Raw genomic sequence first — 18,434 nt, forward strand, 5'->3', positions numbered from 1 at the left:
AATTAAATAATATTTTTTTAGCTAAAATTAATTGTTTGCATCAGTCAAGGATTGAACCGAGATTATTCAATCAGTCATTATTTTAACAAGAGATTTTTTTGATGAATTTTGGAATTTTCCCATAATTTCTAGCTGAATAACTATGGATTTTCAAGATGGCGACCAAGACGGTCAAAAAGATGATGGTGTCCTGGCAATAAATAATTGCTGCCATCTAGCAAGTTAAAATTAAACTAATATGGTGACATCACTCTAACAGATAGCATGCGTATTACGTAACACTAGTGCTCCTTGTATCGATTACCGAAAATAAGATGGAGGTAGTGCCCTCTAGAGCAGGCGATCTGTGTTAACTAGCACCCACACCTGGTAGCAAGTATTGAAAAATAAAAGTTGGCGACAACATTCTATAGAAGGTGATATTTATTATTCCTTCAAATTAAAAAAAAAATACAAGTCCAAATATGTGTGTTACCTTTTTATATACCTTATTTAATTCTCAGCCTGATAACTGTCTCGATGGCCTTACAGTTAAAGGAGTGTTTTCCTACCCAAAATGGCGGCCTCCTACAGAACATTAAAAAAACAACATGGTGGCTGTGAAATCATAAAAAATTGCGACCTCTAGCCGACGAAAACAAAAGGTCGCACATGACATCAGAATCGAAAAAAATGGATGTGATGTCAGATTCAAGATGTTGGATGTGGCATTAGGATCTAGGATGGTGGCCATAACAAAAAAGCAACCTTATAGAATCCAAGATGGTGGAAAGTTCTAGACTTCAAAATGGCAGAATATTCTAGAAACCAAGATGGTGGGAAAAAATGGCGGCCGGGGTTAGGGCCATCCAAGATGGCCACTATGATTTCATAATTCAATATGGTGGACATAAACGAAAAGTGCAATGGTGACATCATCCAAGATGGCGGTCGGCACCAGTACCGCACCCTGAACCCTGTCCCAAAACGAACTATTATATACTACTTTCCATCCATACAAAATTACCACTTTGGAACAATTGAACCCAGCCAGGCGAGCATGGTTCTCTTTTTCGCCCGTCATAGGGATGACGCGTCATCGGTATGACGCTTCGCTACTAAAAGCGAGCATGGATCTTTTTTCGCCTTCTGGAAGACGCCTTAGCTACGACATGCCCGTCATACGTAAGGCGCAATGGCTTGTCAGTCATACAGCCGACTACGTGTGTAACTTTCATTTAATACTGGGAAATAATTCTTTCCAATGAGTTAAATAATATGTTTTCGTGAAATTTAAGGTTTTGCCTTAATTATATTTACTCAGAAATTACGTATGTGAGTTATACGATGTACCTATCTAAAAAAGGGTTGTTTTTCTCTGTCTGAACAAACTTCGAAACAACTTGTTTCCGATAATAATCACGCCGCATAAATAAATACTTAGTTTCTATGTTTCGTGTGAATAAGACACATTGATTCTTTTTTCTCGTTATTTTTAACTGCACAATACTCAGTTAACCAAAATATACTAAGAAAACTGCCAATCTGCCTACTTTTGCCATATCACTTAATAAAAAAATAAAGGTCAGGACAAAATAACGTAATATTTCAACTAGATAGAAGATAACATCACATTAGTTAATTATTCTGTATAAAAGTTAAGTGTAAAACACCTATACGCGTGTGGCTTATTAAACTTCTAAAAACAACTCATTTCTCCTTCAGCTTCCATACGTGTTGAAGTGGTCGGTGCGCGTCACTTGAATTTCGCACCGCGCGGCGGACTTCGGCGCTCCTTCCCTTCCTACTTTCCCCCTCCTCTCTGCGTCCAGTGCTGTGTTTGTCTTCCCCTCGTGAGGTGTCCGCGCATGCGCGTGGCGCCCTCTTGCTTAATTAAAACTAGGTGTAATGCCTTGATGGCTCTTCTTGTTCGTCAGCAGTCAGTCGGTGCTGGTCGTGAATTAAGCATGTAGTCAGATACTTGCTTTAGAGAGAGAGTGTGTGACAGCGGGGAGAATCCACGTAAGTGTTGTAAGGTGGTGACCCTTACAGTAATGTAAACGGTACTTGGTAATAGCCGTACTATAAATTCCATTTCGGCCGTCTCCGTCTAAATTCTATTTGGCACTTATTGTTTTCCTTGATCGTTTTTGTATTAATACCATGCATAGTTTGTTTGACGTTTCTCCCCGTCTGGTCTACAGTCTTCGTTAGGACTTGTTTTTTACGTAATGTATTTAATGTATTAATTTGTGAATTTTCCTTTTATATCATGCCTTATCATGCTTTACAGTAAGCTTATACCGCCTAGTGTAGGTTAGGCCGCGGTCGCCTGCATGTTCATTTGACGTTTTTGTATTCTCTAATGAGGCATGTTAGTGTTCATTATCCTTGTGTGTAAGCGTTAATACGTAATTGTAAAATTTCTTTCAAGTATTTATCAAGTTAATATTATGTATTCAATCAAGCATTTAATCCTAAAGAAAATATAGATATGCGTTCACGTATTTTGCCGTGGCATGTGTACTAGCACTATCAGTATTAAGCAAGTATTAATTATATGTGAAAGAATGATGTATTTGTATGATAACCACGTGAGGCCTTTGCCCATGATTAAACGAACTAAGTTAATGTAACTATTTGCTACTTCAACCTTTGCATCCATCCTTGGCTATAATTGTTAGATTACCTCTTTGAAAACCTTTTATTCAGCATAATTTATTCAGTATTTTTAGGATAGTGTTACACGCAGTTGAAGGTTCACGTGAATGTACTTCACCTGTTTACACTGTCCCATGAAGCTCATGGAAGCCTTCAACTGCGCAACTCTGCTCTGTTATGCTGACTATTAACGTTTTTGTTTTTCTCTTTTGTCTTGCATGCACCATGGGGTCACCGGTCACGGGATGGGTGTATCGTCTACGCCGTGACGAGCTGGTTCAAATCCTCTCCGAGGAGGGCGTTTCCTTCGAGGAGGGCGCTACTGTTGCTGTTTTGAGGAGCCTACTCGTCCAGCATGTTCGTAACTCCAGGGAATCAGCTGATGAGGTACCGTCTCGGCAGTTCCCACCCCCTTCTGGCCCCGCCTTGAACTCAAAATTTAATACAAAAATATTTTTTTCTAACCTTAAGCTTCTTCCTCGGCTTGATAGCTGCGAGCCACGAGCTGTTTTGGATTTTTTAAGTGCGGCATCACGTCTTGAAGGGCTGAAATTAGTTAGTGAGGCAGAATTGTTAAAGGCCCTGCTGAGTCTCTGTGGAGCCGCATTTTTGCAATTACTTACTGATGCAATTACTCAGAATCTTTCTTTTTCTCAGTTCAAAATCTCAGTTTTGCAATTTGCCTGTCCTCCACGTGTGCTTGAGAGCTGTAAACGAGACTTAGTATTTAGGTTTCAATTGCCTAACGAGCCCACTCTTCAGTTCATTAATTCCGTGGCCAATTATGCGGCCGTTCTTAATTTAAACCTCACAGAAACGGAGTTAGTACAAACTATATTAGGGAATGTCTCTCCGCTTATGCTTCAACATAGCGCCATGCTTAGTCCTCCCACGACTTTGAATGCTTTACGCAAGTGGAGCTCTGAAGTGGAGAATCGCTTGCTGGCAGTTAGAAAATATAAGGAGGAATTCCCCATTGCATCTACATCGCGGTTTTATAAGCCCAAAAACTTAGAATTTCAGCCTGCTGTGAAAGTTTATTCTCAGTCCGCTCGTGCTACGCGCGCGCCGCAGCTCGTTGATTGTGCGGCTAGTGTAACCGAGGCCCTTGTCGGCTCCGGCCGCGCTACCGACAGGCGCCCCCCTCCCACCTATGCGCCCGGCCTTAAGGCCAGCCGGTCTAGGTGTGCCAACTGCGGAAAGTTCGGTCACGCGGTGTCTGAGTGCACGCAGCCCGCTGTGAGCCGTGATTTACGCAAATGCTTTAGGTGCAACCGCGCAGGGCACTATAGGGATCAGTGTCCGGGAAACGGGCCCCGATCAGGGCGTATGAGCGGTCGCCGCGATCGTTGTCAGAGAAAAGCCGCCTTTCATAAATTTTACAATTTTGTTCATGTTAATTTGTTTAGTGATATTGTTCCGGCATTAGTGGATTCCGGAGCCACTCGTTCTTTGTTGAGTGCTGATTTTTTTGATTCCTTATGTAATAAATTACCTGCATTGCAGAGCCGTGTGACTACGTGCCCTGACGTCATTATTTGTGTAGCTAACGGAGAAGTAGTACGCGCTAACAGGACAGTTGAGCTTCACATTAAAATTGCCGGATTTTCCTGGAACTGGCATTTTTACATTATTCCTGGTTTGTGTCATTCACTTATCCTTGGTCTGGATTTTCTGGGGAAAACTCGTTGTTTGATTGACGTGGCTAATCAGCATCTTGTTTTTGGCTTTCACCCTTCATTAAAAATTAAATTAATTCCGCAGAATTACGCCCCTGAAGTCATGTCTTGTCCTGACATGAGTGACGTGACCTTCAGAGACTCTCTGATTTCGGACGTTTTCAGTAGTTATCCTGACGTAATAAACAGTCGTATAGGTAGGTGTGATGTATTGCCCTACAAGTTTTATTTAAAGGATCGCACGCCTGTTAAGGCCAAAGGCCACAGAGTATCACCCCCTAAACTACAAAAAATGAAGATTATTGTTGATCGCCTCATGGAAGCTGGGGTCATTGCCCCATCTATTTCTGATTTTAGCTCGCCTACTTTTCTAGTTCCTAAAAAGGAGGCTGGAGAATTTCGCTTGGTTCACAACTTCAAATCTTTAAATGATAAGGTCATTCAGGACTCTTACGAATTACCGACGGTAGAGAGCGCTCTACAACACCTAGGAGAGGCAGCCATTTTTTCCGTCATCGATTTGAACGCCAGTTTCCATCAAATCCTCTTGCATCCTGATTGCCGTAAATACACCGCATTTTCTACCCCTTGGGGACAATTTCAGTTCAATAGGGTGCCCATGGGAGTTTCATTTGGTAGTCAGGCCATGAGTCGCGTGCTGGACCATATTCTTTCTGATTTGAAGTATAAATTTGTCTTTAACTATATTGATGATATTATTGTTTATAGCGCTAGCTTAGAAGAGCACAAACAACATCTAACTCAGGTGTTTGACCGTCTTCGAGCGGCTGGGTTAACTGTTAATCCTGACAAACTTCGTTTGGCACAGGACCATGTTAAGTTCCTTGGTTACATTATTTCTAAGGGTAAGCTCATTATGGACCCTGACAAGGTTTTACCCATAGTTAATTTTCCGCCCCCTAAAAACGTCAAGGGAATTTAGAGATTCCTAGGCATGACAGGTTACTATGCACGCTTTATATCGGACTATGCTGCGGTCTGTGGTCCGTTGAATAAGCTGCGCAAGAAAAACACAGCCTTTGAATGGGGTGACGCGCAACAGAAAGCCTTTGATAATCTTAAGGCCCTTGTGTCTTCTCCTCCCGTTTTGATCCTTCCGGATTTTCAGCGTAGGTTCGCACTTCAGGTCGATGCGTCTAGTATTGCTCTAGGAGCCGTCTTAGGTCACCTCGAAAATGATAGATTACGCCCCATAGCTTATGCTAGCCGATCGTTGACAGACGGAGAAAGGCGTCTCGGCGTGTATGAGAAGGAGTCGCTTGCATGCTTGTTCGGCGTTGAGAAGTTCGCCTCGTACCTGGACTGTCAGGAATTTGACCTGTACACTGACAATCAGGCACTTAGCTGGTTATTTAACCACCCTAACCAGCTAGGGAAATTAGGGCGCTGGGTGTTACGGCTGTCCCGCTTTAACTTTAAGCTACACCATCTTAAGGGTAGTGACAATGTGGTCGCTGACACGTTGTCACGGATGTTTACCCCTGAGGAGTTTGACACCAGTGCCTTGCCAGTATCTTGTTCTGAGCCGATTAGTGCCGCGGTGTGCAAGGTCTTCCCAGAGTCTTTTCTTAGTATCCGTGATTGTCAGAAGGATGACCCGCTGTGCGTTCGCATACGCAGGGATTTGCATCATGGCACTGTTACGCCCTACGTAGAGGAACAAGGTGTAATTTATTACACAGGGAAGTCTGACAAGCAGAGGAAGGCAGTGGTTCCTGCCTCCCTTCGTCCGATGGTTCTTAAGTACTTTCATGACTCATTGTTGGGTGCTCACTTGGGTATCGAAAAAACATTCCGCCGCATCAGCGCGCATCTGGCATGGCCCGAACTACGTGCAGACGTGCGTCATCACGTGAGGTCCTGTGTTGACTGCCAGGTTTCTAAACCCCCGCAATGTGCCAAGGTTGGCCTGTATTGTGCGGATCCCCCGGTTGCTCCATGGCACGTTCTGCATATGGATATTTTTGGCCCCCTTACACGCTCCAAAAAGGGAAATATTTGCATTCTAGTGGTTCTGGACATCTTTTCCAAATTTGTGTTACTACTCCCCTTAAAAAATATGAAGGCGACTAGTATTGTTAAAGCCTTAAGAGAGCAAGTGTGGAAATTTTTTGGTGCTCCTGCTATGATAACCTGTGATAATGCCCGTTACTTCCGGTCTGCATTATTTAAGGATATGTGTTTTGAATGGGCTATTAAACCCATTTACAGTAGTCCCTATTGCCCCCAGGGTAATCAGTCTGAACGTGTAAACAAGGTGCTTAAAGCCACTCTAACTGCTTATTACAGGGACGATCAGTCGTTGTGGGACAGTGACCTTGAATTCATCAACGTGGCGTTTAATTCTGCTGTCCATATGGCGACAGGGTTTCCCCCTTCCATCCCCTTCATGGGCCGTGAGTTGACCCATCCTTTGCTTAACTCCTGGGGACTGCCGCCTCTGGAACTCGCCTCTGACAGTGATTCCCTGGAGGCCATGCTTGACGATGTGAGTTGTAATCTTAAGAAGGCCCGCGAGGCTGTAGCCGCCTCTTATAACGCTACGCGGAGACCTCATGGTTTTGCTGTTAATGACTTGGTTCTCTTAAAGAATTTTAAATTGCCAAAATTGGCTGATAATGTTAATTCAAAATTGATTTCTGCTTTTGTTGGGCCATTTGTGATTGATAGATTTTTGGGAGACAACACGGTCCTATTGCGTAACCCTTCTGGTTCTAGAAAATATAAAAAGGCCCATGTGGGTCAATTAAAGAAATTTCATCAATAACCTTTTTTTTTCTTTTATTTGGACTTAGTTTTTTTTGTTGTTGTTTGGGTGTTCGTGTTTCCTTCTCTTTCTTTTTTTTTCTTTCCTCCCACCGATGCTCCCGCCACGCCCAGAAGAGGACTTCGCGCCGCAGCGCACCCGACGCTCCTCGCCCTGCCCGAGATAGCGTGACCGCAGCCACCCGCCGGGTTCGTCGTGTCTGCAAGGTCACTTGCTTGCTGGGACGTTGGTCGCCGTCACGTCACCGATGAGGAGCGGTGGCATGGAGTCGCCGCCGTCTCCTGCCCGTGAGGGGCCGTGACGCGTGCGGAGACTGACTCTCCTGCAGCGGCCGCTTCGGATGGCCCTGCCTGCCAGGCGCCGAGCGTGGGCAGGCGGTGGGGACGCCCGCCGTTCTCGCCCTGGTGTCGCGCTGGGGGAAGGCATGCTGTTCCTGCTACTCTGGGATGAAGAAGATGCTGTCCGAATTTGAAATTATTAGGGACGTCCCGTACTCTAAACTTTCTCTTCAGCGCTGAAGAGTTTTTATTTCAGTGGCAGTGGAAACGCTGAAGACTCTTTATTTCTGTGGATACACTGAGAATCCTTACTAGGTGTCTTACACGAAAAATTATGCCAGTCATGAACTCACTTCAAGAAATTGTTATTTAGAAACATTGGTTGTATTTGTATACACATAGACATGTGTTGAACTCACTTCAAGACATTGTTATTTAGAAACATTGTTTGTATTCGTATACACAGAGAAATGTGTTGAACTCACTTCAAGAATTCGTCAGTTAGATATCAAGAAATTGTTATTTAGAAACATTTGTTTGTATTTGTACACACATAGAATTGTGTTGACTTGACATTTGAGTTACTTCAAGAGTTGTGACCGGACCTGCAGTTCCTCGTGTCCTTGTGACTTGGTTGGCGAGGCTCGCGGTTGCGTTCGTCAAGGGTGGGGGAGTTGAAGTGGTCGGTGCGCGTCACTTGAATTTCGCACCGCGCGGCGGACTTCGGCGCTCCTTCCCTTCCTACTTTCCCCCTCCTCTCTGCGTCCAGTGCTGTGTTTGTCTTCCCCTCGTGAGGTGTCCGCGCATGCGCGTGGCGCCCTCTTGCTTAATTAAAACTAGGTGTAATGCCTTGATGGCTCTTCTTGTTCGTCAGCAGTCAGTCGGTGCTGGTCGTGAATTAAGCATGTAGTCAGATACTTGCTTTAGAGAGAGAGTGTGTGACAGCGGGGAGAATCCACGTAAGTGTTGTAAGGTGGTGACCCTTACAGTAATGTAAACGGTACTTGGTAATAGCCGTACTATAAATTCCATTTCGGCCGTCTCCGTCTAAATTCTATTTGGCACTTATTGTTTTCCTTGATCGTTTTTGTATTAATACCATGCATAGTTTGTTTGACGTTTCTCCCCGTCTGGTCTACAGTCTTCGTTAGGACTTGTTTTTTACGTAATGTATTTAATGTATTAATTTGTGAATTTTCCTTTTATATCATGCCTTATCATGCTTTACAGTAAGCTTATACCGCCTAGTGTAGGTTAGGCCGCGGTCGCCTGCATGTTCATTTGACGTTTTTGTATTCTCTAATGAGGCATGTTAGTGTTCATTATCCTTGTGTGTAAGCGTTAATACGTAATTGTAAAATTTCTTTCAAGTATTTATCAAGTTAATATTATGTATTCAATCAAGCATTTAATCCTAAAGAAAATATAGATATGCGTTCACGTATTTTGCCGTGGCATGTGTACTAGCACTATCAGTATTAAGCAAGTATTAATTATATGTGAAAGAATGATGTATTTGTATGATAACCACGTGAGGCCTTTGCCCATGATTAAACGAACTAAGTTAATGTAACTATTTGCTACTTCAACCTTTGCATCCATCCTTGGCTATAATTGTTAGATTACCTCTTTGAAAACCTTTTATTCAGCATAATTTATTCAGTATTTTTAGGATAGTGTTACACGCAGTTGAAGGTTCACGTGAATGTACTTCACCTGTTTACACTGTCCCATGAAGCTCATGGAAGCCTTCAATATGCGTGTAATAAAAAAAATCACTTTTAAAAATAAAATACATGCATTGATAAGGTTGAAAATACACAAGAATGCCGCTGATAAATACATAGTAGTCTGATGGTTATTTTAAACCTTCGTTTTATCGCATTTTAAACACAAAGCATTTCCTCCAAACATTTAGTGACTTTTAGGTTAGGCCTACTCCCCACCCTCGTTGGTGGCTAGGTTTGCTCCTGCTGTATCGCATATTGAAACGTAATTTATTCACCTAAGATTCGCTCAAATACTTTCAGTATGATAAAATGGTAACAATGTAGGAATAATAGTGTTTCACGTAGAGTTGAGAGGTTTCGTGTTTATAGTTCATACGAAAATTGTAATTTGTGAGAGGAGCGGCTTATGTGAAAAGAAAGTAATTAATTCCGTTAAAGGGTATTTTTAGTTCCTATACTCTTCTGGTAGTTATAAAATGCAGACACAATATTGTCAAATACAGTTTACGTAATAAATTATATTCAGGCATTTAATTAACAACACCGACTTCCTGTTATATTGTTTCAAGCTTGCAAGATGCTAAATAAATATTATCAGCGTATTCACCCAATACATATGCTACGGTACAAAATAGTGTGAATAAAACTTGTAGTGCACTAGAAAATATGCTATGAACAAGTCTAAGGATAATGTAATTAAATATAACAGTAGTATTTTTTGAACAGTGGGACGTATAGCACACCGAGTTGTTTTGGTACCTTCAAATCGGCAAATTAACTTTAACGGTGACGAAAATTACAAAATAATAATGAAATCAGGTCTAGTATTGTAATGTTTCACGTCGAATCACAAAAGTGTTTGAAAATTCTTTTTTCATCATATGATTTTAAGTAATAATAACTGACCATTGAAAACAAAATTAATAATAACGAGCAACACATTCCACAAGATCGCTAAATAATATTTTCATATTAAAAACTACAAACTTTCACATTTTCTAATGCACTCCATAACATTCTTATATACTATTTAATAATTATAACCGACTTTGCTATGTAAAATGATTTTAGTATATTTTGAGACTGAGACGTGACGGGTGTTTTACTGAGCAAAACAGTCTGTAAAACTTATATTTACGGAACGCCAACAGGCGTACAATGAAAAATGATATAAATATTGAATATAGTTATGGAAAATATATAATTCGATAGTCACATCATGCCTAAGTTTTACGAATGTCCACAATCTTGTTTTCGTGTAGGTAGTTTTCTATTGGCTGTAAATTGCTAGCAGATACACCAACTGCCAAATAAAACACATCCTTTCTGTAAATTCACTGCCAACCTCTGCATATTATCGATTGCCAAGCCGTCGTGGTAAGGCGCCTTAGCGATGACGGGAGATATATGACGATGGGATCCGTGCTCGCATTTTCACGCGGCCGTCATAACTCCGCCGTCATACCAGCGACGCGTCGCACAGTGGGAGATTTGCCCGAAAACGTGGTCAAAATGCAAATCACGAACTTAAAATCCCAACCAAACTGGCGATGTGGTAGTAATGTTAGATCATCCCTGTATGGGAAACCGGATATGGCAATGAGAAATTCCCACATCCTAAGGTTTCACGGCAGTTGACAAGTGAGGGTCGAGTGCGTTGGGCGGACCTAATTATCTTGAAGATAATTCCGTGCTGTACTAAAGTGAATGTCGCGGCCGTAAAAACTGATATTTTTTAGTTCTGAAAAATGGATGCAATTCCTATAGGTATGGCGTCTATATCACTGCCTTATTTTGTTATATATAAAGCTGCAATGTTTTTTGTTTTATTTTCTAATGCGACTTTGTGAACATAATGAAAATTTAGTTTTATCATATTACATCGAGGCTTTTAGTTGGGTATGCCACATTATGCACCTTTCTTTCGAAATAGGGCGTTTATTTTATTGTTTTAGTAATACGAATTTACAATAACTAGCTGTTAATATGTGCTACCCTTTGTGTACGATATTATTTCCTTAATTGCTGCACTGGTGGCGACTCCCTGAGGCTATGGCGGGCCTAAGCCGACCCATCATTGTCGACAATGTGCATAGCCTGTCCAATACCAGATACCTTTTTTCTTATTCCTTCATAAGCTTCACTAATTGTCAGTTCATTCTCGACATCGTCATCGATGTCTGTTAAAGTCTGGAGAAGTTTATTAGTGGTGGTCTAGCCTTTCAGAAATCTTTGATGAAAACCATATGTAGTGTTGGTATAGTGAGATTTTTTATTGATACGGAATTTTTTACTACTGGTAAGAAACAAATATAAAGTCCTTCAAAGTTGTTCACTAAGGACAATTGTTTTAGATTTTCCAACTGTAAAATAACCATTAAAAGTATATCAATACCTGCGAGTGCAAGGCCTGCTTTGTCCACGTTTTTTCTAAGCTAAACACTAAATGGAAAGAATCTTCAAGGAACATTGACTATTTTCTGAATAAAAATCAAGCATGGCTCAGCAAGAACATTTGTATTCCGGTAAGTAATCCCAGTTCTGGAGAGTCGGCAAAGAAACGTGGACGCCCTTCCGTGGAATTTTGTTTAAGTAGTGAACGAACGAAACGAAGGAGAACAGAGCAACTACGTACAAATGTAGACATGTCGATGCCGTCTTATGCCACTCAGATGAGCCTTCGTTCGTCTAGTAATTTAGATGCTGCCAACATACTAAAATACATAACCACAACTACCCCAACAAGAGCTTCGAAATATCGGAAGCGTTATAGTATGCAAGTCGAGAAGACAATATCTGCAGATGAGGCTTTGTCTACAATGGTTGAAGCTAAATTGAGTAGGCATCACTACAGTGTAATTAGATCAACAGCGCAAAAACACAACTGCAAATTGTATCCCAGTTATGAAGCAGTAAGGGAAGCGAAATCGAAGTGTTTTCCACCGCGTACGAGTATCACAGTTACTGAGAAAAGTGCAGAAGTGAAATTACAAAGTCTGTTAGACCACACCAGTTAACGTATTTTACTAGTCCAAGGAGAAGTGATACAAAGTTTACATCCCGAAGATGTGCGTGCATTAAGTTTAATTTGTAAATGGGGATGTGATGGGAGCTCGGGACACAGTGAGTACAAGCAAAGATTCAACAACGATTCTGATTTGGATGCAAATGTGTTCTTGACGTCTTTTGTAACACTGCAACTTGTTTCTTCTGAACCGAAATCTCGGGACGAAATTGTTATATGGAAGAATCCGAGGCCTACATCTCCCAGGTTTTGTAGGCCAATCAGACTGCAGTTTCTCCATGAAAACACTGAATGCATTACTTGATGTAAGTTTTTGGACATACGCCATAGCAATGGCGTATGTCCAAAAACTTACATTAAGTCATGCACTCCCATTGCACAAATCTTTTAAAGATAACACTGAATGCATTGTAAGAGAAAAAAACTATATCGAGCAGCAAATTGAATCACTTGTTCCACTGACTGTAACAATAAATGGGAATGAGATATCGGTTACATACAAAATGTTATTTACCATGATAGATGGTAAAGTGTGTAACGCAGTGTCATCAACGACATCTCCGTTGCGTTGCTATTTATGTGGAGCAACGTCCAAGAATTTTAATGACATTGAACAGGTCGTTAAGAGGGAGATAAACGAAATGCACCTTTCATTTGGTATTTCAACATTGCATATGTGGATTCGTTTATTTGAATGTATATTGCACATGTCATACAAACTAACTATTGGAAAGTGGCAAGCACGTTCTGAAGCAGAAAAAATAATTTCAATGACCGAAAAAAATTTATTAGAGTTAATTTGAAGTCGGAGTTAGTTCTTGTTGTTAATTGTCCGAAACCTGGCTACGGAATCACAAATGATGGAAATACTGCTCAGCGTTTTTTTTTTTTTTTTGGAAACTCGGATGTGAGTGCATCAGTTACGGGTGCAGACGTAACTTTAATAAAAAATATTTTACGTAATCTTGCAAGCAATTTCAAGTGGTCACGACATTAATGTTAATAGTTTTGAGAATTATTGTCTAAAAACTGCAACAACATACGTATAAAAATATTCATGGTATCCCATGCTGACAGCTGTACATAAACTACTAATTCACGGAACCAAAATAATATTGTCCGCTTTGTTGCCAATCGGACAATTATCGGAAGATGCTCAAGAGGCTAGGCATAAGGATATGAAGAGATATCGTGAAGGATTTTATAGGAAATGTTCCATAATAAATACAATGGAAGATAATTTCAGTTGGTTACTCTTATCTTCAGATCCGATGATTTCTAGTGTACGAAAGCTCCCTCAGAAAATAAATGTAGCAATTCTCGCCAGATGCCATACAACTACTGGACTGCCCCCACTCCCTTGAAGCATCAGGAACGCACGATGATTCTGACAGTACAGATTCTGATTGAAAATATTGTTTACACCGAAATGTTGCCACAATGTTGTTGTTATTCACTGGGCAAAATATTTATTGAGGGGATGCTTAAGTGCTTATTTGTGTGCACAAAATTTTGCATTAACAACAAAATAATTTGACAAGTGTGGACTTCCTACAAACTTTGTTTTTAAGTTTGTGGTAGCTTTTTAATGTGTATTTGTGTATTTTTCAATTTTGTATATTTCTTTTTCTATTCACCTACTAGGTTCTGTATTTCTTAGGCCTATCGTTTCTTGCTTCTTAACTATTTAAATACTGTAAATAGATTCTCCCGTGATTATGTCAAATATACTCAAATAATGCAATGTGTACAGTATTGAAAATATAAATATGCAAGTAAAAGTAATTTTTGCTGTTATCTTTTATTAAGTAACTTCCAAATGAGCAATTTTCAATACAATTACAAACATTTAATATGCATATTATAGACTACAAATTATATATATATATATATTGATATTTTAGCCTCTATAAGATGAACGGCCATGAACTAATTGATTTTAACATTAAATTCGTAATCAGCGACTTCTAAAACCCCTATAATGAAGTTTGTATGACATAACATTGGTTTTTGTATTTTTGACCACGTTTTCGGGCAAATCTCCCACTGTGCGTCGTCGCTATGACGGTGGCGAGGAAAAGAACCATGCTCGACCCACAGGAGACTATGTATGCACAGCGGCTGAATTCCGCACGATAAATAGAAACCATTATTGAGCCAAATGACAACCTTATTTTATTTATAAGCGATGAGGCTCATTTTCATCTTAACGGCATGGTGAATCAGCAAAACTTTCGTTATTGGGTCAGTGAAAATCCAAGACAAATGTATGAGAGACCACTGCACATACCTAAGTTACAGTTTGTGGGCTGTTGTCCGTACAGGTGTTATCGGTCCATACTTTTTCCAAGATGATAACGAGAACACTATAACTGTGACCTCGATAATTACAGACTTCTTCTTACCAAAACTACGAATCCTATCCTACTTGGGTGGTCTCAGCAGGATGGGACGACAGCCCACACAGCAAGAATGTCAATGGCAATTATTCGTCCTCTTTACCCTAGTCGCGTCATTTCCTGGTGTGATGACATTGACCTCCTCGATCCCCTGACCTGTTCATGTGCGACTGTTTCTTGTGGGGTCACCTCAAGACACGTGAATACAAACATAAACCACGTAAACTGAAACTGAGGGAAGCAATTCTTGTGCAAGTCGCTCAAATTGACAGAGCTACTTGGAAAGAGTGGAAACCACCTTCCAAGAGCGGCTTGTGAGGTGTATCGCTAAAAACGGCCGTCACCTGGGAGATATTGTTCACAACCACTAATTTCATAAAATAGCAAACTTATGTGAAACTTATTCTGTAAATAAATTATTTATGTAGCAAAATTTACGATTTACAAACTTTTCTTTTAATTCTGTCCTTTCTGCCCCAACCTGTACTTGCTGAAAATGTTAGCAATATCAAAATTTAAGTTTAGTACCTATACTAATTCTCAGGATAGACAGTGGTATATTAAAATTTATAAAGCAGTTTATTTCAGTCGTTAGGTAAAGTTTAGTTGAGCAGAAATTTCTGTTCTTTTTATTTGCGATAACTAGAAACACACTGACAAAATATCAAGGTTATTACTTATTAACCATTAATATTATGTCTTAAAAAGAAAACAAAATGCCTAAATCGTAACAAACTGCATTTTCAAAGTAGTTCCAACATCATCATTAATATTTTCAAAGTATTGTGTAGGCCTATATATTGCGGACCTCTATTATCCATTAACCTTGTAAACTTTATTCCGAAATTATTTTGTGCAAAAATAATGCAACATCTCTGTGTGAACTTCCTAAGCCATGAGTAAGATTTCGCGTGAAAAGTAGCTTAAATTAAGGATAAAGTAACAAACTGTATCTTGAAACGAAAAAAGAATGCCAGTATTACATGTCTGATAATAAATAACTGTAATTTCTTGCATGGCCATATATTATGTTATGTCAGCTACATTCCTTTGCACAGATTAAAATTATTTCATTTACACCAACGTCAAATCGGGAAATGACAGCGTAGCTACGATAAAACTAGCAGAAAAAAAGGTCCCATAAACTGCAGGTAACATAACTCAACGCCTTCTATTCCAGCTGAACTTCGCGAAGAATAATGAAGGTCGTTATTAAAATTAGTTTACTAATAATTCTGGGTTGCGTAGATGATTTGAATAAAATCCATATTGTAACTACACTTCAAAAAAGTATTTATTTTATTGTTTTAGAAACTCTAAACCAAAAAATCTCTTTAAGCAGTATTTTTTTTTCCAAAACTACGAAAACTTAAGATTTAAGTCATTGTTGGACGTAGCCATTGCTGACCACAGGAACAGATGATAAAGAAAACAAACTGTACATACGACATAAATTAATCTTTTATAAATGCCAAAGAATTCATAGTAATATTTATCGTAATGATCATTTACGAACGATTTATAACAGCGCACTGCTTCCACTGAAGAAAAGCAAAAGAAGTTCTGGAAGGTACGAGGTTGGTCAGCTACATCCAAGCGGCTGACGGCCAGTGACGAATTTTCCCAGTAAAAGCTCCGAGTCTACTTAAAAGTACCAACACCCGCGCCGTAGTGACCTTGTTCATGGACGTGACGGCTGCGCTGGACCGAAGGTATGTATATCAACCACTCAACCAGTCACTAGATCAACGTAAATTTCGAGTCATGGGGTGTATTGATACAAAGGCATTATAAATAAGAAACAACAAATGTGTTAAAAATCGTAATTCTCCTTAAAGAACATGAAAGTCCGACAGTGCCATTCACTCTGAAAGGTTGAACCAGGCCAGCGTGCCACCAGCCAAGTCCTGAGGGGAGTGCCCGTGGACGCATGAAGAGCTCCTGGAACACCGCGCGGGGCCGAACTGCGCCGGAGATGTCACCGGTACAGCCGACCAGCGTCCACGAAGAGGTGAGAAGGATGTGTGCGACTGTCTGACGATTGTGAATGAACTTAGGCTTAACGACTCATCCGCATGCTGATGTCACTGTAGACGGATGATGGATAAAACGTTTCCTTGCATGGTCGTAGATCCCAGATGACAAAGGGAGGCCAGATCCCCCTGCAACTTAAAAGCCCCTCGCTGTGGAAGCAATCGTAACTGTGAAACGGAAATAGTAAATGTAACAATAATGCCATACCTAGAGACCTGCAAAATACGCGGTTTCGATGGCCTTCAGGATAGACTGCACATACCACTGTACACTCGGGCAAATAACGCATGTTCATTGGCTGCCGACTTGTAAGTCGTCTCAGCTGGTTTGTCTGTGATTCGATTGAGGGTTGAGGGTTTATAACTGGTTGAGATTCGTCCAGATGAACAGTAAGCCAATAGCAAAATTATCTAAGAGGTATATGTGTTTGAATTCTAGCCTATCACCGAATGAATCCGCGAATTTCGCAGGTCTCTAGCCATAACAATGTTTCGATGAAAACTTTTTCAATGCATGTGCATAGGTCTAGACCACCTAGTGGCATTTAATAACAGTGGAACCTCCTATACGAGAAGGTATTCTCTACACATGTGCCCCTCTCGTGTCTTCGTGCACCATGGACAAATGCGGACGACATATTACAGCAATTGCAAGGGCGTCCATTCGGTGATGATGCTGCTGTCATTGCACTAATCTTGGTGTACTCTTAAGTGGATCTATGAAACACTGTTGAGGTTATATTTTCAATCTTTATTCCCCTTTAAAAAATGTTTGTGATGAATGACCCCAGTAAAAATTATGTTAGCACTAATTAAAGTATAGGCATAATTTGTGCAATGTATTGGCGGGTGTGCGACATCCGAAATTGTACGAGCCTGTCTAAAAATCGAAAATAGGATCAGTATTTAAAATATGCCATTTTTAAGCTTATTGTGGTTATTTTTTAATTTGTCTGCAACATGGTTCTCTCGTAAAAAAAAAAAAGTTAATTCTCTGCTGATGACGTTGAGGCATTTATTTGAGGGAACACTAATTTGCCTTTATAGAAAAAAAATATTTTTGAATTTTTTCCTTTTTTTATTTTGCGCTCCAGCAGGTGTCCAAATTGTATCGTCTTGGTCCGGAGTGGGCAAGCGGGTATACAATATGGCGGCCAAGATGGCTCACGCTATGATCTGGTATTTGACAGTACTGCACTCTAGCAAGTAATTACTAAACCAAGATAGCGGCAGTGATTTCTAGCGGACGGAAATATAATCCAATGTGACTGATTAAAGGTGGCCACCCTAACGCTATATTTGTTTAGGTAAAACATATTCCTCGGCATTAGTGATTGAGGAAGGGGGGGGGGGGGGGGTAGTCTGCCAGTAGCCACCATAGGGGAAGGACCTGTCGCCATTACTTATTGAATGGCCTTGTGGGAATCGAACCGAGGGCTCCAAGTTCAATTTTGTAAGTGCGTATTTGATTGGAAAGCGAAAGTGGGCGACCAGCGACGGGCTTCGTGTGCATGGGAGCATTCGGGGTTCAGGGCATCTGGGACGGTGTTGCGTGCGCGGCGGACGAGAGAGTAATGTGAAGCAGTGTGTTGGATCACCACGGAACTGCTCCTGCATGTGGTCTGGCCCTTGACTGAGTGCACTTAGATGCATGTGAGGCTGACATTCCTCACCAGATGATTCCGGTAAAACAGTTCCTGGTCTGATTCCATGGATGCACTTAGAGCAGCCTTTCACAAACCATAACACTAAGCTGATTGACCCCCCCCCCCCCTTCCCCCCCACCATCACCACCTTTTCCCAAAATTACTAATTGTATGCAGATTTGCTGAATCAGACATCAAACACACACAGACTACATA

General features: G+C 40.7%; 1 protein-coding gene and 1 long non-coding RNA gene across 2 annotated transcripts in view; one reads left to right on the forward strand and one right to left on the reverse strand.

Moving 5' to 3' along the window:
- LOC134537902 (glucose-6-phosphate 1-dehydrogenase) overlaps positions 1–18,434 on the reverse strand; it is a 156,814-nt gene that overhangs the window by 98,008 nt on the left and 40,372 nt on the right. The gene's annotated exons all lie outside the window — the stretch shown is intronic.
- Positions 6,956–18,434, forward strand: part of LOC134537904 (uncharacterized) — a 68,046-nt gene continuing 56,567 nt past the window's right edge. Inside the window, exon 1 of the long non-coding RNA XR_010076064.1 lies at positions 6,956–16,550. This is a non-coding gene — a long non-coding RNA (uncharacterized LOC134537904). The remainder of the gene's footprint in view (positions 16,551–18,434) is intronic.

Source organism: Bacillus rossius, chromosome 12 (assembly GCF_032445375.1).
Source record: "Bacillus rossius redtenbacheri isolate Brsri chromosome 12, Brsri_v3, whole genome shotgun sequence".
Taxonomy (NCBI): domain Eukaryota; kingdom Metazoa; phylum Arthropoda; class Insecta; order Phasmatodea; family Bacillidae; genus Bacillus; species Bacillus rossius.